Source organism: Equus quagga, chromosome 17 (genome assembly GCF_021613505.1).
Source record: "Equus quagga isolate Etosha38 chromosome 17, UCLA_HA_Equagga_1.0, whole genome shotgun sequence".
NCBI lineage: Eukaryota > Metazoa > Chordata > Mammalia > Perissodactyla > Equidae > Equus > Equus quagga.
This window is the reverse complement of record NC_060283.1, coordinates 31,360,919-31,383,503: the sequence shown is the minus strand read 5'-3', so window position 1 is coordinate 31,383,503 and position 22,585 is coordinate 31,360,919.

The following is a 22,585-nucleotide window of genomic DNA, read 5'->3' as shown; positions in this document are numbered from 1 at the left end:
TAGATAGATAGATAGATAGATAGATAGATAGATAGATAGATAGATAGATTTGTATCTATATCCATATCTATATCTATATCTCTTTGTCTCCAGGCATAGATTCTCGAAGTGCTATGAAACCTGAGGATAAATATTGAACAGTCATGAATACACACACACACAGAGACACACACATATACACACACTTATGTATAGAGAAAAACTATTGAAATTTAAAGATAAAGTTGAAAAGCTTAAAATTACCTAGAAGAAAAAACATAAGCATCTTACCTTCAAAGGAACATGGATTAAAAAGAGCAAGTTTTAAATGAAACAATGGAAGTTAGAAGACAATGGAATGTCTTCAAAATACTAAAAGAAAATGACTGCTAACCAAGAATTTTATACAAGAATTTTCCAAGTGAAAATGCACTTGGAAGGGAAAATAAAATAACAACATCTTTGAAGAAACAAAAAACTGCGATAAATACTAAATAATACGGAAGGTGTTTTCTTCAGACAGAAAGAAATGTTTCCAAAAGGCAATACAGAGATTCAGAAATGAATGAAGAGCCATGGAAAGAATAAATAGGTGAGTTCTTCTCGATAAATATTGATAGTATAAATGTGTTTTAATATTTTTGTTTGTTTGTTTAAAGACTGGCACCTGGGCTAACAACAGTTGCCAATCTTTTCTTTCTTTTTTTTTAAGGATTGGCACCTGGGCTAACAACTGATGCCAATCTTTTTTTTTTTTTCTGCTTTATCTCCCCAACGCACCCCCGCCCCCCGTACACAGTTGTATATCTTAGTTGCAGGTCCTTCTAGTTGTGGGATGTGGGCCGCCACCTCAACTTAGCCTGACGAGCAGTGCCATGTCCGCGCCCAGGATCCGAACCCTGGGCCACCGCAGCAGAGCGTGCAAACTTAACCACTTGGCCATGGAGCCGGCCCATAAATTTGTTTTAATATTAATGCATGATAAACTACAGCAAACAAAAAGGAAGGATGGTGTAAGCATGTATCTCAAGGATTTAGAAAGACAAGAACAATCAATTCTCCCTCCCTCTCCCCAGAAAAATGAACAGAAGGAAGAGAACAAAAAGATGGGAATGGAAATTAATGAAGCACAGAATGTATATTATTAAAGAGAATGAACAGAGCCAAGAGATGTTTCCTGGATAAGACTAATGAGACCAATGTACTTCTGGTGGGTATGAGCAAGTAATAAAGAGAAATGACACATGTACTCAATGACAGAAGTGAAATGGGAAGTTGTCGATGTCCTCCAGTCATTAACAGACTGTCCCATCCAAGAGCTTGAAGATGGTGGGGGAGGCAGGCAGGAAAACAAAACAAATCTTCCTTAAACACTCACCTGTGAAGTTGCACCAGGACCAGGTGATTTCACTGGTGGAGTCTATCAAAGATTTAAGGAAGAAGTGGTGTCCCTGACCCAAAAGAGAAAAGAAAGCCCCCTCCATAGAAAGCATACAATACGGGATGCATTCTCTCCCCATTATCAGGTTTGTGAAAACTTGAAACCCGAACCTGAAAAGATGATTACCAGATGCTGAAAAGAAAAATTACCCAAGAGAAACGCTCCCACAAACAACACTGATGAAAGACCTTAATCTGAAGATCCAGAAAGCCCTGTGAATTCAAAATAGAATGAGTAAAAAGTAGTTTTTCACCTAGGAATATTGCAATTCACACTGAAGACAAAGACGAAAATACTCAGGCAAGGAGAGAAAGGCATTTTACCCTCGAAGGACAATTATTTCTCAGTGGAAATAAAGGATGACAGAACACCAGAAATGTATCTTCAAAGTGCTGAAAGTAACTGACAATAACCTTCAAGATAGAAGGTGAAATCAACACACGGCTAGAAGGGAAACAAAGCCCATGGAGCTGGAGATGCAGAGAGAGATGCGGGGAGACATGAGGAGCTTCCGAGAGGGGCACCTGCGCTGGGTTTCAGCTCTCGCTGCCCACTGGGATGGGCATCTTTGTCAATGCACACATCACCTGTTTTGACCTCAGTCGCCTTAAAGGTGAAATGAGGGTTTGGACAAGTTCTCTCACGTCACCTCCTTTCCTCCCCAGGAATTCTGTACCTACCGCCAGCTTTGTGTCAGGTGCTGTCCTAGGTGCTGAGACGAGGGGTGCGAATCATAGACGTGCGGCTTCTCCATCAATAAACACACCTACCAACTCCTGATTGATAAGATGTCTCACGGCTTTTCCCAATACTTCTGAAAGAAAAGAGGGAGTTATTTCTCTGACTCAGAGGATGACTTCAAAGGATGCTGATTTATTTAGCGCAGTGGTTCCAGCAACGCCTGCACTTTGGCGTCACCCTGGGAGCTGCAGAAATACTGATTCCCGAGTTCTCCCCAGAGACTGATTTAATTAATCCGGGTTGCAGTCTGAGCATAACTGTTGTTTTTTAAATCTCCCGAGATGACTCTAATGCACAGTCAAGGTGAAAACTATTGGTTTAGTGGGGGGGGAAAAAACAAAAAAAGGACAAAAGAATCGTTAGAATACTTCCAGTAACCTTTAAAAATACGAATTAAAACAGTAGATGCTCTTGTCTGTTACCTGCTCGCCCTCCTCTGGATGGAGATGCATACATTCAATTCCTTCTCCCAAATGTTTGAATGTTAGTCTAGAACATAAGGTGTTCTTAACATCTCCTTGGATGTTTTCACACCACCACTACTGTGCCTGCCCCAGGTCCCTGTGACCCCTTCTGCTCTGTGCCCGGCCATCCTTGAACACAGCAGTGGTCCAGAGCCGTCTCCAGCGATATGCAGAGTCCCCGCAGTGAGATTTCATACGATGATCAGACCTTTTGGGATGGTCTGCCTCATTGAACATTACACCACTCCCATCCTCACACATGCATCCTAATAAAGGGAGATAAACCGGGTCATTGAAAGTGCAGAAAGAAGCAAGGATGCACATGAGACCTGCTCAGTGCATGTGTGTTCCCTTCTAGGGAGTCCACTCATCTCAGGGGCCACACAAGTGACCACCTTGGGAAACACAACAAAAAACTGGGAAGAAAGTTAATCAGGTTAGATTTTCCAGACTTCGTGTAGGGTGTCTGGTTGTCTTTCTGAGCCATGGAGCAGAAAGAACTCTGTTCCAGGAGGAGGCTTAGCTTCCAGGATGACCAGCAGTCCAGGGGTGCAGGCACAGGGATGGATCCAACAGGAATGCAAGCCAACGAGGGAGATACGACTCTGCAGGGTTACAAAAGCCAACCAGGTGGAAGCCTGGTTTAAGACCAGCCTTGTGCTTTGAGGCTGAGCTCCTGACAACGTCACTGGAAGATGCTTCACCAGCACAAGTTGTACTTTCTGTGGGTCAGAGAGGAATGAAGTTGTGAAGGACAAGGGAGGAGGAGGGAACTGTGTGAGCAGGCAGCACTTGGGGTCACCTGAGGCTGTCAGCCTATGTGCTGTCTTCCCATGGGGATCCCCAAGACCAGCTAATGGGCTTCAGTGGCTGTCTCCCCAGCTCCTCTGGGACATGCATCTCCTGAAACATGATTAACATATCAATTAACATCGCATGTTTATTGTTAATGACACATTATTAATATTTACATATTGTTTAATTATTACTCTTATTGAATATTATCAGTTCATCAAGTTTCATGCTGGGTTGAGATTAAAGTCACATCAAACGCACAATGACAGAGCAGGATAGAAATGCATTTTATTTTTTCATTTCAAACACATTTTGTGTAATGAGCTTGAAGGAGCCTGAAGTTCTGCCCAACAGTGCATCTACACAGCACGAGAAAAAGAGATGAAGATTACCTTCAAATTAACTGTTCTAAAAACACTATCATCACTGAATTTGTTCTCAGAGTGGAAGAAAAAATTAGAAGCTACCATCATCTGATAACATAGAAGAGCATTTTTTTGTCAGTATCATTAAATGTTAACTAGAAAATATGGACTCTTAATACCAAAATTGTAAAAGCCTTTAATTACACTAAATATTCATATGCTAAATACTTCATCATTGGGGAAATATCACTAATATATGGTTTTAAATGTTTTATCTAACAACCCACGTAGATGGGTTAAACATTCATGAGTTTTAAAAAAATAAATTAAAAAGTGGTAATTCAACAGAAAACAGGAATTTTGTGATCATATAAGCAGAGAGATGCCTGTCACTCCCATGGTTGCACCAGGGAATGAAGCCTGCAGGTATCTTGGCAACACGGCCGGCTGTGGATGTGATGATGGAGGGTCTGGGGGCAGCCACCCGTCTGTTGTGTGAGGACGTGCTGGGACCTTCATCAGCGGGTCAGCGAGCATCTGCTGGGACTGCCAAAGGCTTGTCATATTTGCCCTTTGGATGTGGCCTGGGGACCATAGAGGGGAAAGAAATAGTGGAGGAGGAGAGGAATGCAGTGCCTGCTTCCATAGGTCTAACTCTCCATTTCAAGTGCACCTTCTTCCAAATCAGAGCTCTCGGTGCCCTCTGTGCAGCCAGAGGAAGAAACGTGCTTGGCTCTGCCTTAAGATCTGGACCCACAGTTCCTGACGTTCTCCACTGAGGTCACGTGCTCGCCTCTCCTCCCTGGAGCTGCTGGTCCATCCTGCCCACCTTAATGGGGACAAGGCATGAAGGTGGGCTCAGAGGTGCCATGGTTCCCCCTAGAACCCCCATGACCTCCTGGAAGGCTGGGAGCCCTGAAGATAGAGCATTCACCTTGGAGGACTCTCAGAGAGTTGCAGAATGAGGAGGAAAAAGAAATTCCTGGGAGCCTTTCCTGGAGGAGCGGGACCTCTGGGCAGGATGTCGGCCAGACGCCAAGGAGCAGCATGTGCCTGTCAGTGAGAGAGGAGAAGACCCGAAGCAGAGGAAGGGCCAGCCCAGCACATCCCAGGTGGGGCTCGGCCTTCTCGGCAGCCTGAGGATGCAGGGCACCTTGTGTCCTCCAGGCCTTGTCCACCAAGGCCGTGCTCTTTGTGCACTGAGATGCCCGAGGCTAATTGTGCAGTGTAGACAGCACACAAGGGGAGGGAGTGCCCGTCAGGAAGACGTGTGGGCAGGTTACTGTGCACTTTGTTAAGGAAGTGCACATTTGAGTGGGGTTTAGACTGGCAAGTTCCATAATGACGTTGTCCTTCTGATAGGCGCTCATTCCTGTGTCAGTGAGACTGAGGACGTATTCTCACTGGGGATTCAGAAGGCCTTGGGTCTCTCCACATGGAACATCGTTGAGATTTTGTGGTGGGGTGAGTGGTTCTGTCTCTGAGCAAAGGACAGAGAGCTGACTAAACACCTCAGTTATTCTGTAAATCAGGACAGATACCTGTGGGAAGAGAGTATGAAGATCAAAAGGAGCAACGACTTGAGAGGGGAGCCTGGCTGGGCTGAGTGAAGAGGCCTGAGTGGCTGGACAAGAGTCAGCAAGGGCAACAGCATCAGAGAAACAGCAGAGAAAATCATAGAGGGGACTGTAGCTGAAGCTCAGTCTGCGCAGTGGCCTTTAGGAATGGCTCGATCAAGATTCTGACACACTTCTCTGTAGTTCTCTGAGCTCTTCTGTCCTTTACCTTTGGCTGGCTTTTCTTGGGATCATGAGATGTGTGAAAATGGCAACAGGGAAACTGCTTCCAAACAGGATGGCAGAGGCTTCCTTCTCCCTCCCCTAAATTTGGTTGGAGCAGTCCCAGAGGCCATTCCTGGGTGAAATCTGCCTAGGAGGATTGGATTTGCCCTTCCTAGGGGGCCCAGCCTTGAGCTGGGAACAGCCACCACGTCTGCTGGGGAGATCTTGGAATCAAAGCTTTGGGGCAATGTCCCTGTGCACATCCTGGCAAAGGTCGTGGCACCTCTGGGTGGGATTAAAGTTCCAGGTGGGCCTTGGGGCAGTGCATTCTCCCCTCCACTGGGACCCCAGCCTCAAGTGGCTCCTGAAGTGCCCCTGAGCTTGGCTCCTGGGAGTCTGATCCCCATGACCCTCTCCCTTTTGAGGTCTCATCACCAGTTCTCACTGTGGATTGATCTCCGCTCAGGCCCTCACAATCCTCCTCTGTGATTAGGTTCAGGGATCAAAGGTCACCAAATCAGCTAAAAATGCCCCGTCCATCCATCAAGTCACCTCAGAACATCTGGGAACACACCCAATTCTGTATTTCAGGATCTCCAGTCGGCCTGTAAACCTGGAGCCATAGTAAGCGGGAGAAGATCCATGTTCCTCTCGTTTTCCTCTCCCGTCAGTGGTCAGAGCGGAGGTTCCTTGGGGTCCATGCTGTGCCTGGTGCCCACCAGTCTCTGAGTCAGAGGCTCCCAGATGGAGCCCCAGCCCCAGCAGAAGCATCCCCAGGGGCTTGTTAAAATGCACATTCCTGGGCTCCACCCCAGCCCTCTCGGAGAGGAAACCCTGCGGCAGGTGGAGGGCCCCCGAGTTCTGGCTGAGACCACAACTGCAGCGTCAAAGTGTGTTAGAAAAGATAAACAGCAGCTGGCAGATCCTGCGAACCACAAACCCAGAGCTGAGATCTAGTTGGATGTCAGCATGTACAATCTTTGCTTGTTTGCCAGAAATTGTTACCAATATCTGGAGAGAAAATAAATAAAAAGCGAACAGGGCCCACGTGGAGATATTCGACCTCCTGGGACGTCTGACCAAGACAATTCTGCAAATTTGCTGTAGAAATAAGGTAAGGGAACAGGGGAAGGAGTGCATCTGAGGAACCCACCGCTGGAGGAGCACGGCTCATAGACTGTGTAGGAAGATCTGGTTGAATAATAACCTGTCTGAGCTGTCAGTGCATTAACAGCTGAGTGAGGGAGATGGTCTTGTTCTTGCAGGTAAACGTCAGCAGCATTTACCTTTTATGCTTCTCAGTAAATATTCAACACTTATTTCTATTAATTTGTAGAAGCCTCAAATTCTAGCATCTTGAAATTGGGGATTTAACTTCCTTACATTGATGGAAGAATAGCGTTTTCTCTGCTGTCTATGCAACAGGCAGTAAAGTTAAAGTAGTCACAGCATGTGGACCAAGGAAAAGAAACCCTTGGACCCGTGGACACACCAAATGAGGAGAAGTGAAACAGCTCAGGCTCCTGACAGAGGCTTTCATGTCGTGCACCACCCCCAGGAATCCTCAGGAGGGGAGACCGCCACCCTGCCTTCCCACATCTCTGGCTGCCACTCCTGTTGCTGCTCGAACTATGGAAACACGGCCGGGGCTCGGTCAGCACTGAGCAGGGGACTCTGATGTGGAAAGACCTGCAAATGTAGAAAAGTCGGATGACATGATAACCCCGCTGAAAAGTTCACTCAGGGCAGGTCTTGAAAGCGAGAACAGGAGTCCCCAGTGACGGGAGTGATGGGCCCACAGGGCACAGGACACCGTCTCAGCTCCAAAGACCAGGGCTGGAGCTGGGCCCCCAGAGCTGTGTCCCAGACCAGATCTGAGAGGGAATCTGAAGCCTACTCCAGGCAAAAAGCAGAGCTGCCGCCTGCTCGACATGCTGGGAGGGCAACGAGCCAGAGTCCGCCCCCTCACCCCAGGTCTGCATCGGCTCAGCCTGGGACTGCCGGGCCCCACAGAGCCCAGGTGAGAGCAGCGGCCGTGTGTGGGATGTGCTCCTCATAAAAACCCACTGAAGACGGCTCACAGTCACCCCGTGACACCGGGCTTCTCCAACAGGAGGAAGATGCCTTTCTTTACTCTTCCCATTTGTGCGAATATTCCAGCAAGGGTGGCTGATGAGCCCACAACCCTAACGGGATGGCGGCTGTTGTCCTGAGGGGCCACAGAGCCTGTGGCTGTGTTAGGACCGCAGGTACCGTACCTCATAGAAGAGAAAACCTCCTTCAGGAGTTATATTCACCTTGCTGGTAATTCAGACCCTGACACACAATGATTTCACTAGTTATGAGGCAGCTGCGTGATTATTCTAAGCATCTCAGTTCAAGAAGTGTGCTGATCTGCTCTGTGGACAGCCTGGGCGAGATGTGCAGCCCTCAGCATCTGAAGCTCTTTCCTTCCAAACCCTCCCCCTCCTGAAGCTCTGGGCCTTGGGGTCCCTGATCTCAGATTGTCCTGATGATGGAGCTGCCCCGCCTACCCCATCCCCTGCCCTGGTTACCAGTTAAACACCCAGGCGTGTCCTCACCTGACAGAGAGCAGGAGGCTCATCCCTGGTGATGGAAACAGCGAGGGGCTCTGCAATGAAACTGGGGCTCAGCGAAAGCTGCTCTCTAAACACTGAGGTCCAGCTCTCTCCTGCTCCGCAGACACCGGCAATCCCCTCGACCCTCCAGCCGGGAAGTGGGGAGATGTCCCTGTCTTCTCTGCATCTGCCAAGGCTGAGGACAGAAGCCCTGGTTCCCACCCCGATGGCTCAGACACACAGCCACAGCCCCTGAGCCCATGCGGGCGCCAGCATCCCAGCTCCCGCACCAGCCAGGAGCAGCATCCAGGACCACAGGACCCTGAGGGAGCCTGTGACGTGAAAGGCAGAGACTAAAGCGAGGGAGGAACGAAACACCCAAGCACACAGTAAGACCAGACACGCGGCACACAGATTCACAGCAAAACAGCTTGGGGAAAAGAAGATATGGATTCCACGGAGCTAAAGCCAGAAAAATAAATGTCCAGAGGACAAAAAACAGCTCCTATGAATTAAAGATATCATGACAGAAAAATAAACTTCAGAGTAAGCTTGAAAACTACAGTGGAGGATCGGTCCCAGAAAATAGAAAAAAAACAAAGAAGAAAAAATGTGGGAAAAGGACAGGAAAATTTAGAGGTTCAGTTCAGGACATCAAATACTCAAATATTAGGAATGGCAAGAGAGAGAAGAGGAAAAATAGAGGAGAGAAAATCACCAAAGATATAATTCAAGGTTTCCAGAGGTGGATTGAACCGTGTGTGTTGAACGCCATGTGGGAGGACAGCGGCTGCCCCACGACGAGCAGGGAGCTGGAGGGGCGGGTCTCCACGAAGGTGAAACCCAGGGCGTGTCTGGTGGCTCGAGAGGAGGACTACACTAGATGGAGAAGGCTGAGGGCACGTTACTGATGTGTCCACAGAAAACCACACACACTTTTTTTAAAGGAAGTTATTACTTCAGGGGATAGAAATGTCACATCCATGAAGGAAAATGCCATCACTCTGCTTAGCCGTATGTGACAACATGGTCTATGCATTTAGTTGTATGTGACAACGTAATCCCCGTGTTCAGCTGTCTGTAACAATGTAATCCCCATATTTAGCCGTATGTATCACCATGATCACTGTGCTTAGCCATGTGTGACGATGTAATCCCTGTGTTTAGCCATACGTTACTATGTGATCACTGTACTTAACTGTATGCAACAATGTAAACTTTGAATACAGAACAGACCGAAGGTGGTGCTGTGGCCACATCCGGAGAACGGAAGCTCCTGAGCCCTGGGTGCAGAGGAACCCCAAATCCTCAGCTCCCGTGGTGGAGCAGGTGACATCCCAAACTGGAAGACAACACTAAAGTGCGTCCATATAAACGTTATTGGTGAATGTGGATGCAAACATCATAAGCACCCACGACCCGCGTTGAGCATGGTTGTCCCTGGAAAGCAGGACATGGGTGTGAGCTCAGCGTTGACGAGCCTTTTAGAACCGTTTCCCTGAAAAACCTAACTACAAATGAAAATACAGCAATATGAGGTACTTGCACGCCTCTTGCAGCAGGGTCCCACTGGCGGCCTCACCCCCAAACCTACAGCCACCAGGCAGGGACCCCTGTGTCGGGGCAGCTGGAGGGCAGGGGGACAGAGAGCAGCTCTGTGTCCATCTATTGCCCATAAAGACGAGCCGGGCCAGAGCGATCACTGGCTTACACTGAAGTCTGACTGGAATTCGAGGATCGAGTCTTCCTCCAGGAGCAGAAAACATGGTGTGAACGGGCCAGTCACAGGTGCGGTCCCACCTGGGTCAGTCTTTGTCACAGGAAGACTGAAAACATCTTTGTAAGAAATAAATCTTTTTCTCTAAACTTCATACAAAAGAAACACACACACACGCATGTGCACACATGCACGATTGGGGGAAAATATAAAGACATAAATCAAATAAAGTGCAGTTTCTGCTGCAGAAAACACCATTAATCCCATGAAGTCGATCTCCATGGCCATCACTAAAATCTCATCCCAAATGTGTCTCTAAATATTCCCTAACTTAAAAAAAAATTCCCCTTCCTCGGGTCACTCTCAAATATTGCCCTCTCACTCTATCCCTCATAGTCAAGTTCTCAAAATAGTAAAGCAAGTTCAAAGGAGAGAGAGAGAGAGACAGAGACCCAGCGAATCGGGATCCCGCTGCAGGGGCGAGGTAGTGCGCTCTCCTCCTCATGAGGTCCTTGCTCAGAGCAGAGCCAGTCTCAGGGGAGAGCAGAGGACAAGTCGTCCTCTCCATCGGGGGCAACTGTGACACCCCTGCCCTCACTGCGGGGGGACTGGAGGTCTATTTGCTGGAAAACTGAAGCTGAGAGAGTGTGTAGCCCCCGAAGGGCAATTTCCCTGGAGATGGGAGACGTCACAGCACACACACTCTCCTGTTCTTGTTCTCTGCCGTGGAGACTGTCCTGGTTGAGGTCCCACACCCCCAGGGAGCCTGGATAGAGGCATGGCACAGGCTGCGAGCCCCAGGCCCACGTGGGCTGATGGGCACATGGAGGGAGTTCGCACAGGCCACCCGTCAGTGGCCAGTGGACGTGGGCACCTGAGCGCTCTTCCCCCAGCCTCCCGAGTGCCTGATCCTGGGGTGAAATCAGAACTCTCTAGATACATTAGCGCTGTTGGCCTCTGTGCTGCAGCCACTGTCTTGTTCCCAACCAGGAAAGGAAGCTCCTTCATGACACCAAGTCCTCAAGTCCTTGTCCCCAAGGCTGGGTCGTGGGGAAGGTCACTGCGACCCTTGCTGACCAGGGAGGAGGGGCCTCAAAGCCGGAGACACTGAAGTCTGCACAGAGCATGGGAGGAGGAGAGAAATCAAGAATGCATGCTCGTCCTTGGTGGGGCTGTTGTCAGTCTGTCAGGTTCCCGGGATCATTCTGAAGTGGACTTACAGCTCACTAATGTGCTCAGTTTTTAATACGTCTGTGTCTGTGTTTCCTGTGTGTGAGGGTGTTTCCTCAAAGGGCATGTCTTCCTTCCTCTCTCCCTCTCTTCCTTCATTCTCCTTCTTCCTTCTGCTCATTTCTACCTTTTTCTTCAAAACATCCCTTCTGTCCAGCTGAGGCCAGGTACCCGCCCGTGGGAGGCTCTCTGGCCAAGTCCCTCAGGGACACTGATGACCAAGGGCCCCACCGGGCCTGACTCAGAATCTCCAACAGAGGCCGATTCTGCGTTTCCACAGCTCGTGAGGTGATTCCATGGGAGAACAAGACGGGAAAACACGTCTGCGAGCACAGATAATACCACAGAGAGGAATGTCATTATGGCCTCTCTGCCCAGTTCACCCTGTTAACTTTTGCCGTAACCATTTGGGGTACACTCTGCTCTTCAACTGCAGACCTTCCAAAGGTCTCATGGATCTGTCACTGAACGCCCAGTGTTAAATTTACTGTATGTTTGTCATTTAAACTGGTCATCAATGTTAATTTTTTAAATGCCACACCATCCCTTTTTTGTTCCTGAGATAACCTATCCTGTTTTGCCCATCTTAAACTTCATGTCCACTATCTGGGGAGTCTGCCTTCTTGCAACGTGGGCGGCACAGACTCTCCCACCACCTGCAGGACTCTCCCATGAGGTGCACGGGGCAAACAGGACCAGCCCGAACTCGAACAGCAGGCAGCACTTGCTCAAGCTCCACCAGCAGCCCTGTGGGACCCCTGATGCCCCCTGTGTCTGTCCCACCCCTTTCGTGGTCTCACCCCGAATTTGCCTCCTTCCCTGAGTGCACCGAGCCTGCTCCTCCTCGGGGCCTTTGCACACACTGTGCCCACTGCCTGGAATGCTTTTCCCTCCCAGCCTGGATCGTCTCTCTCCTCTGTGTTTCAGCTCACATCTCACCTCCCGGTGGTCCTGCCCTGACCAGCCGGAAGTGGATGCGCTCAGCACTCTCTGCTCCCCTTTTGTGTCCATCTCTGCACTTCTGTTTCCACGTTGGATTATAAACTGAGTGTGAACGTTAAGCCTTCAGCCCTGAAATCCATTGACAAATGGAAATGTACTCCTTTCTGCCACAGAAAGATGAATTTCTTAATCATTTACCGTATTGACCATCAAGAATGTGAATGCTTCCAAAGGAAAAACCCCATTTCTGAGCATCACCCATGCTGCGTGTGTTCAGGGATTCATCTCAGAATGTAACTGACTCTGTAGGTGAGCATTTACATAAACATGTTCCGTAAGAGGAGTTTGTGCTCAAAGTGGCCCATCAGGACTGTGTTTGCTGTGAGGACCACAAAGAGTGCTGACAGTGCTGTGCAAACTGCCCCTGCCATTAGGAGCGGGAGGGGGAAGCGTGTCTTGCTCGTGATGGAAAGGTAGCAATTATGCGATGACATCAGTTCTGCAATTAGAGTTTTGTCTTCCGTGATCTGCAGGTGGTCTTCTAAAACTAGGCCTGGCATTGTGACTACGGGCAGTCTCGGGCTGCTCCCACCATCCATTAGATGTGGGTCCTGGGATGGACTCAGAAGGTGCTGGTGTGGCTGTGAGTGGTCTCCAGGCTCACTGTGGTCCAGCTGGTCCAAAGTGGCTGTGGAGGCCATTCCAATAGCCCTGAGAACACCTGGAAGCCCCCCACTCCTCGTTTCCGGGCACAGAGACATCTGATCTGGGCAGTCCCAGGTCTTCCACCTCCTCTAGTCTGAGGAGCAGACAATGTGCAGGACAGTGCCAGGAATGTCTGCTGCTCAACAACACTCTCAATTAAAGCATGCAGCCCCCCACATTTCCAGGCACGGGGGGCCAAGAAAGACAGGAAGCACCCATGCTGGGCCCACTGTGCACGGCTGAAATTCTGTCTGCCTTGCAGACCGGGAGGGGCTCTGCAAATCTCCGCACCCCACACCCCAGAGACCCTTGCTTGGAAGCTCTGTCAGTAACTGTTGCCTGGCAACAAAGTACCCCATTCTTAAGGATAAAGAACAACCACCTGCTGTGCTGGTGGATTCTGTGGGTCAGGAACTTAGCAGGATTCAGTGAGGATGCCTTTCTGTCCCAGGCCACCTGGGCCGCAGCTGGGGGACATGGGGTTGGAGATGCTTCCACTCACAATCATGATGATGCGGTGGGCCCCTGAGACCTTGGCTGGACTCTTGGTCACAGCTACGTGTGTGTGCAGACACAGCACAGGTGTGATTAAACCTACCACATGCCCCTCCCATGGCCTCTCCGCAGTGCTGTGTCCAAGAGTGGAATGCCAAAGATAGCAAGGAGGAAGTGCCTGGTGTTTGTGTGGCCTGTGAGGGGGGTCACTCTGTGTCACCCACTTGGGTGGGGACATGAGCCCTGCTTCCTGATGGGGGAGGGTCACAGTAACCTTGTAGGTTGAGGATGCAGAACGGGGCACACAGTTGTGGTCACTTATGGAACAGGGGCCTTGGCCAGCAGTACCGTCTTGGGCCTGCCCTGGAGTCTGAGACCCTCCTTGTCCAAGTCAAGTGAGATGTGGTCTCTGGTGTGGCTGATAACGCACTTAGCCTGCACCACTGGCCACACCCCTCCACCTGCAGATGAAGACCTGAGTGAGAGGCCCCTGCCCACTTTGGGGAGGGGACATCAGACTCCAGGCAACCTCTCTGGAGGCCCCTGCACACCCACTGTCCACCATGTGCTGCTGGCCAGAGAGGCCCAGAGAGAAAGGCTCCTGCAGCCCTGCCCATCCACAAGAAGGACTTGGGAGGCAGGGCCAATCCCAGATGGGAGATTCACCCCAAAGCCTTGACCTCAGTGCATTTTCCATTATTCTTCCCTATGAAACAAGAACACAGTAAACCAAGGCAGTTTCCCCAGGCCAGCCTGCTTCCATCTGCTCCTCCATCCTCGCTGAGCCAAATTCAGGACCCTGGAGAGGGTCCTCGAGGAACCTGCACCCAGCAGACCCACTGACCTCCTCGGCCAGGACAGAGTGGGGAGCACTCGACCTGTCTGGGGTCCCCAACATCCTCCCTGGGACGGGATTCTCTCCACATCAGGGAAGGGAGCAGCTCTTCGGGGCCTGCCTGGGGGCAAACACCGAGGTGGGGTTCACGCAGGAAAGAGCCTTAGTCTTCACCAGAAGTTCCTTTTATTTTTCTTCTTTTTAAAGATTGGTACCTGAGCTAACAGCTGTTGCCAATCTTTTTTTTTCTTCTTCTTCTTCTCCCCCAAGCTCCCCAGGACATAGTTGTATATTCTAGTTGTAGGTCCTTCTGGCTCTGCTATGTGGGACGCCACCTCAGCATGGCCTGATGAGTGGTGCTGTGTCCACACCTGGGATCACAAAGGGCGAAACCCTGGATGCTGAAGAGGAGCACACAAACGTAACCACTCGGCCACAGGGCTGGCCTCCAGAAGTTACTTTTAAATTTGACGAGACTGGAGAAAACTGAATAAATGATCATGACGAAATTTTAAATTTTGAGATAAACCTATTTCCTTTTCTTCACATACCCTCTTTTCCGCTTCCTCACCAAACATGCATCCTCATCAATTTGATATCTAAGGACCAGACACCTTCAGTGCATTGATATACTTACGTGTTCCTATAGCAACATGGATCATTCTTTGATACTTCACAAGAAGAAATTATCTTCTCATGCTATCTTGCCAAATTCTTTTAATCTTAAGCTATTTTAATAGTTGACACTCTCAGATTTTCTATGAAAGAAAGTAGAATTCTGTGAGTAATTACTAATTTGTTTCTTTCCAATTTTTTCTTAACATATTTTACTCTGAAGACAGCTGACACGTTATTTTAATGAGAATCCATGCACTAATCACCAGCAGGTTTCTGAAAGATATGCTATTTATACTATTCTGATAACCAGAGAAAGCTGTTGAATCTTAGTAAATATTTTTTCTGTATCATTTGAGACTATCTTATAATGTTTGCTTTTAATTTTTAATGTAATAAATTGTTAATTTTCGAATGCCGGGTCACTTTGTGTTCTTAGAACAGATATTATTCTTTATTACTAATACTAGTATTATTCTTTAATAATAAGGATTAATAATAATAATCTTAAAATTAATTATTTGAATTCACCATTGTAATTTTGTGTTTGTACTCAAGCATTAATGGACCTATTGTTTTCTTTTCTTATGTTATTTTTATCTGGATTTGTTATTAATATAAGTAACCCTCAAAGCAATTTTAGCTATTTTTCATATTTCTTACATATCTCCAAAGTGATCTTGGCCTCACTCATTTTTAAATAATGAAGCTTGACTACCCTTTACATTTCTTGTGTAGTTTTTAGATCTGTTTAGATTATCTACTTGAGACAATTTTCGTGATTTATATTTTTGTAGGAAATCAATTGCCTCAATATTTTAATCTATTTAGTAATGCACATGTTAACATAGTGTGCATGTATAGATAGATAGATAATTTCACACATACATGTATTGTCTCTGTGTATAAACTGTGCCTCTATCTGCAGTCATGATTTTTTTCCTTTTTTCCCCAGTTTTAATGCTTATTTGTATTCTCTCCCTTTTCCTTGTATCAGAGTTGAAAACATTTCATTATATTTTTGAGTGTTTTGAGGAATTACCTATTGATTTTATTGATCAATTCTTACTTTGATTTCCCTTGATTTTTCTTTCACTCATTTCTCTTTCAGTTCTTATTCAGGTGTTTGTTATAGAATCCTTAATTTAAAGAGCATTTCATTTATTTATTTTCTAGTAAATGCATCAGATGTTATACATTTTCCTCAAACTATTTCTGATTATTTCTGGCAGAAATAATTTCAAATTACTTTTTCATAAAACATTATTCCTCTTGTTGATTACTTTTGGGACCACCCAGTTCACAAACTGAAATCCAGGGTGTTTATCCCCATTTCGATGGAGAGCTCACCCAGGTCCTTGGGTTCCAGTCCCCCACAGAGCCCCTCCCGCCTTCGCCTACCCCACAGGTCGTCTGCGTCTCCCACCGCCAACCTCCCGGTGATCAGCGTCAGCGGCGCCTTCGTGACGCCCGGGCATCGTTTCTGCATCAGGACCTGAAACAGCTGCCAGCGCAACTCTCCGCACCTGCGGAGTCAAGGCTGCTTTTCCGGGTCTTTTGCTGCTGTGTTTTCCTTGTTTTATTGGTTTGGGATTTTGTCTGCTTCCTGACTCCCGCACCCTGTGTGAGCTTCTTCAGTCTCAGCACCATTGTGCTGTAGAGTTTTAACTTGTGACAATCCGGCTAACGTGAAATGCTTTCTCTGTTAGTTTTAACCAGTGTTCCTTTCAGAATGAAATTGCACGTTTTCGTAACTTTCATACTTTAAAAACCATTTGTGCACCCTTTTCTTACAATCTGTTCATTTATTTGCTCATTTTCTATCATGGTTTTGGTCTGTTTTGTAGATGTTTAAGGGACAGTTAAATATTAGGAAATTAGACCCTTGCCTGAGATATAACTTGCAACATTCATTTTCTGTTTGTTGTGGTCGTTTGATTCTTATGTGTTTTCTGCTGTGCTGTTGGTGTTTCTTTCTCATTCAGATAGAGTTGGTTTTATGATTCTTTTTAAAAAGCATCTCTGGATTTTGAATTATGCTTTGAGAGACTTTTCCTGAGACCTCCTCCTCCCTCCCTTCCCAGCAGGGCCCACAGGGAGCAGGGCATTAGCTTCCCTCCCTTTTCAGATAACTTTTATGCCGGGCTCACCTGCTTCCCCCACACAGCGTCACCCCAGGACTGTGGTTCTGAAAACAAATGTGTGATGTTTACCCTCCTGCTCACATCTCATGGTGATTTAAAACACTGCTCCTAATTGGAGCAGACGCTGCTCTAAGCAGCAGTAAAATCAATGTGATACTGTTAACTCTGATTATCACCCCCACGCTCACGGTGATTTAAGAGTTTCGAGACGGCACTGCTGCAGAATGTTAACTGCAGGAGAGGCACTCCAGCAGTTTTCTGTGCTGGCCGTAGGGTCTCTCTGCGGCCCTGGGAGACTGCACAACAAACACCTGTTCTTGTGCCCCTTGATGGTGAACTCAATGCCAGAGCTGTTCCCAGGAGTTGTAAGGGATGCTGTACACGCACAGCCTGCTCACTTGGAGCATTGGCAAAGATTCTCCCCCAATGCCACAGCCTGCGAGGTGGAGCTGGCAGACCCCCAGCTCTGTCTAGAACTTTCTCAGCATTGGGTTTGAGATGCACACGGCCAACAGCACACACAGGGCTCCGAGCACGACAGGCCTGCATGGAGCCCACTAACTTCCTTAACTGGTGTTCAGCTTAAGTCTGGTTTGTATGATGTCACATATGGACAACCAGCTGTGAGTGGGTAATCAATATAACTCAGGAGGCCAGAGGATGTTATACAGGAACTAAGACAATGACCAGAGCAAATATGAAGTCTCAGATCATGTGCTTATGTGTACAGATGGAACGGTGAGATGCAGCCATGGTTCTGATTACCTCAAAGCTCAGTCCTCGAGAAGCTGAGGGGCGTGACGTTGCTCTAAACCTGGTGCGTTGGTGGTGTGATGCATGATGGTTCCCCAAGACGTCCGCCCCACGATTTGCCCTTCTCAGAACTCTATAGTGTCTGCTTATCCAGCAACAAGGAAAAGAAACAAGACCCTCCTACCCGTCCAGAAGCGCCGAGTGGAGACGTGACAGCAGCAAGAAGAATCTTGGTGAAGCAAACAAAGCTGAGTTCACAGAGATGGTAGACGATGGTCTGAAGAAGTCTGTGTTACTCTATAGTACATCGATCAATGAAATCTCAAGGCTGGAAACAGGATATTTAATTCCTTTGAAATGGCTTTATCTCATCATCTTTCTTTTTTGCACCATCTTTATTGAAATGTAATTGACAAAAATTGTATGTATTTAAGGTGCACAACTTGATGTTTTGATACACCACACATTATGAAATAATGTGAAAAATGTCAAGTATACAATACAGTATTGCTATCTACAGTCACATTGCCATACACTGGACTCCAGAAATTACTCACCTTCACAGCTGAAACTTTGTACCCCTTGACTAACATCTCTCCATTTCCCCCATTCCCAGCCCCTGGCAACCACCATTCTATTCTCTGCTTCTATGAGTTTGACTATTTTAGATTCCACACATAGGTGAGATTATGCAGCATTTGTCTTCCTGTGTCTGGCCTATGTCCTTTAGCGTAACGTCCTCCAGGTTCATCCATGTTGTCACAAATGGCAGAATTTCCTTCTTTTTTAAGGCTATCATTCTGCTGTATGTATGAACCTCATTTTTTAGATGTAGGTGAGGTATTCACTCACTGATGGACATTTTGGTTGGTTCCACATCTCGGTTATTGTGAATAATGCTGCAATGAACATGGGAGTACAGATATCTCTTCATGATACTGGTTCCACTTCTTCTGGATATATAATATATACCCAGAAGTAGGATTTCTGGATCATATGGTAGTCCTATTTTTAATTTATTGAGGAACCTCCATACTGTTTTCCATAGTGGCTGCACCAGTTTACATTCCCATTAACTGCTCTTCACAACCTCATCAACACTGTTGTCTCTTGTCTTTTTGGTAATAGCCATCCTAACAGGTGTGAGGTGATATCTCATGGTTTTGGTTTGCATTTCCCTGATGATTAGTGACGTTGAGCATCTTTTCATATACCTTTTGGCCATTTGTGTGTCTTCTTTGGAGAAATGTCTATTCAGGTCTTCGGCCCCTTTTTAATCAAGCTTCTTGGGTTTTTGCTATGGTGCTATATGAGTTCCTTATATGGACCCCTTATATTAACTCCTTATCAGATAAATGCTTTGCAAATGTTTTCTCCCATTCTGTAGACTGTATATTTATTCTGTTGATTGCTTCCTTTGCTGTGCAGAAGATTTTTAGTTTGACGTAGGCCCACTTGCTTTTTTTTTTTTTTCGCTTTTGTTGCCAGTGTTTTTGGTGCCTTATCAAAAAAAAAAGGCAAAAGAAAGGAAAATGATTTCCCAGACCAATGTCAAGAAGCTTTTTCCCTAAGTTTTCTTCTAGTGGTTTTATGGTTTCACGTCTTAGACTTAAGTCTTTGATCATTTTGAGTTGAATTTTGTGTATGATGTGAGATAAGGGTGCAACTTCGTTCTTATGCATGTGGAGATACAATCTTCCCAACACATTTATTGATAAACTGTCCTTTCCCCCTTGTGTGTTCTTGGTACCCTCGTGAAAGCTCAATTGACAATACATGTGTGGCTGTATTTCTGGGCTCTCTGTTCTGTTCTGTTGGTCTACATGTATGTTTTTATGCCAACACCATATTTTTTGGACTACTATGACTTTGTAATATAGCTTGAAATCAAAAAGTGTGATGTCTCCAGCTTTGTTCTTCTTGCTTAACATTGCTTTGGTTATTCAGGGTCTTTTGTAGTTCCACGTACATTTTAGGATTGTTTTTCCATTTCTTTCTTTTTTTTTTGAGGAAGATCAGCCCTGAGCCAACATCTGCTGCCAATCCTCCTCGTTTTGCTGAGGAAGACTGGCCCTGAGCTAACATCTGTGCCCATCCTCCTCTACTTTATATGTGGGATGCCCACCACAGCATGGTGTGCCAAGTGGTGTCATGTATGCACCTGGGATCCAAACCAGAGAACCCCGGGCCGCCAAAGTGGAACGTGCACACTTAACCGCTGCGCCACCAGGCCAGCCCCTGTTTTTCTATTTCTATATAGAATGTCTTTGAAATCTAGCAGGGTTTCATTGAATCTATAGATGACTTTGGGAGGTATGGACATTGTAACAATATTAATTCTTCCAATCCATGAACTCAGATTTCTTTTCATATTTCTGTGTCTTCTTTAATTTCCTTCATGGCTGTTTTACAATTTTCAGTGTACAGGTCTTTCACCTTTTTTGGTTAAGTTTATTCCTAAGAATTTGATCCTTTTTTTTTTTTTTTTTTTTTGCTATAGTTAATGTTTTTATTTTAAATTTCCTTTTTGGATAGTCCAATGTTTGTGTATAGAAATGTGACTGATTTTCAGATGTTGATTTTGGACACTGAAACTCATTAGTTCTAAGGACTTTTGTTGAGTCTTTAGGGTTTTCTACATGCACAGTTATGTATGTAAAAACGTCTACAAATTGATGATTTTACTTCTTCATTTCCTCTTTGGATACCTTTTATTTCTTTTTCTTGCCTAATTGCTCTGGCTAGGGGTTCCAGTCTTACGCTGAATAGAAATGGTGAGAGTGGGCTTCCTTGCCTTATACTGGATCTTAAAAGGAAAGCATTCAGGTTTTTCCCCATCAACTGCAGTGTTAGCTGTGGGTGTTTTATAAAAGGCATGGAAGTGTAGAGTGGAGAGAGATATCCCGTGTGAGGTGGAGGCACTGGGTCTGGGGAGCGAACCAGCATGCAGTGCGCTCATCTTCTTTCTAAAACATCTAAACTTAACCTTACATTGTGATTGAATCAACAAAACAGATTAACATAATGAAATGCCTCTTCAAATAGATAGTATCTTAATTATCCTGGAAGGTGGAAGTAACAAACAAAAAGAGGGAACCTGTCAATGACTCCATTTGTGACCTATTCCTTGAATTAGACATTTGTTTTTCTACTAGGCATATTTTCTCTTCTTTCTGAAATTGAAATAAGTAGAGACAGTAACCATGGAACCTTACATCAGACTTAAAAACTCCCATGCCCAAGGGGCTGGCCCCGTGGCGGAGTGGTTAAGTTCGCGCACTCCGCTGCAGGTGGCCCAGTGTCTCGTCGGTTCAAGTCCTGGGCGCGGACATGGCACTGCTCGTCAGACCACGCTGAGGCAGCGTCCCACATGCCACAACTAGAGGAACCCACAACGAAGAATACACAACTATGTACCAGGGGGTTTTGGGGAGAAAAAGGAAAAAATAAAATCTTTAAAAAAAAAGAACAAAAAAACTCCCATGCCCACGACTAACTGGCATTTTCTAAAATGTGTGCAAATGGTTGGGCGTTGCTATCACTTCCCCTGCATCCCCCCAGGCCCTGTCACTCTTCTGGGAGGTCCCCGTGTGCATGTGTGTGTGTGCACATGTGTGCTCAGGTGGGCCCACGTGTGCATGTGATGGAGTCATGCTTCATGCTCATTTTCCTAACTTCCTGTGAACACTGTCTCTCTATCTCCCCAGAGAGAGAGCAAAGGGAGCATGCTGCCAGCCTTCACAATGTCATTTGTCCTCAACTCCGTGGCTCCACATGTGTGACCAGGGTGCCACCTACCCTATGTCAGGGGATCCTCATGGGGAGGAAGGATTCATGTGTGAGGCCCAGGAAGCCTGAGCTCACATAGCTGAACGCTGGCAAAGCTGGAAGTCATGTCCACAGCTGCCTGAGGCCGAGCCCACAGTCTACTCCATGCCACTGAATCTTACCCGGCATTGACTAGGTGTGCAATCCATGTGCTTTCACAAGGCCTGGCGCTGAGCAGATTCTCTCTCTGTCCCAAACCCTCAATCCCTCTGCAACCCTCAGGGAGGAGGAGGGGAGCTGAAGATTGGTCCAGTTTAAGGACACATTGTTGGGAGTGGAGCGTTCAGAGTGAAAGAGTTAAGGTGCAGAATCCAAGTGAAGGAGACACTTTAGAGTGCGAGGAGAAAAAGGAGGCTGGGGAGTGGGTGGGGGGGCAAGGGGCAGAGAGGGAGGCAGGCACTCCACCAGAGGCCCAGAGTCATGATAAAATTCCACCCTGGCTGCAATGGGGAGTCAGTAGGTGGTGGTGGGATCCAGTGAAGACTTAGAAAGAGTCTTGAGAAAGTGGGCAGTAAGGGAGCAGGAGAAGTGGCCCAGAACAGGCTCGGGTGGCCCAGATGCGAGCAGAGGACCCACTCGGCCTTCTGCAGCAGCCTTTCCTACAAGCACCAGCACAGCTTCTTGTCAGCTGGGATGAAGGCAAGGCCATCCCAACAACGCCAACACTGAATGTTGGGGGTGCCCTCTAGGGACGGGGTACAACAAGAGTTGTCTTCCTTTGGACTCTCATTTACCCAGGAAAGAGTTGGAGGGAATACAAAATCAAGGCAATTTCAGCTGACACATTTGCAGCTCATTACGGTAACCTGCCATTTCTGCCCTGCTCTGATTACAGAGAACTACAAGAAAATGACAGACTGTTACTGGAAACAAGAGTTTTCATTGCAAACCAAAACCAGTGATCTATGCTTCATTACCACCAAATCTTTAGTAGGGAAGAGAGACATAGCATGAGCATGGAATCAGGGAAAATGCTTACTTCACCAGAGGCTATTTTTATGACTAGATTATGGAGGAATCTGGGCCATGTAACCAGCCTTATCTCGAAACACGCACAGGGACAATCAGAATTCAGCCTGCTGCCTTCGCTTCTGTTCACTGTGATCATGTCAGCAACGACCTCTCTGTAAATGAGCCCACTGAGAAAATGTTTCATCTTTGGCTTTTCCCACTTGC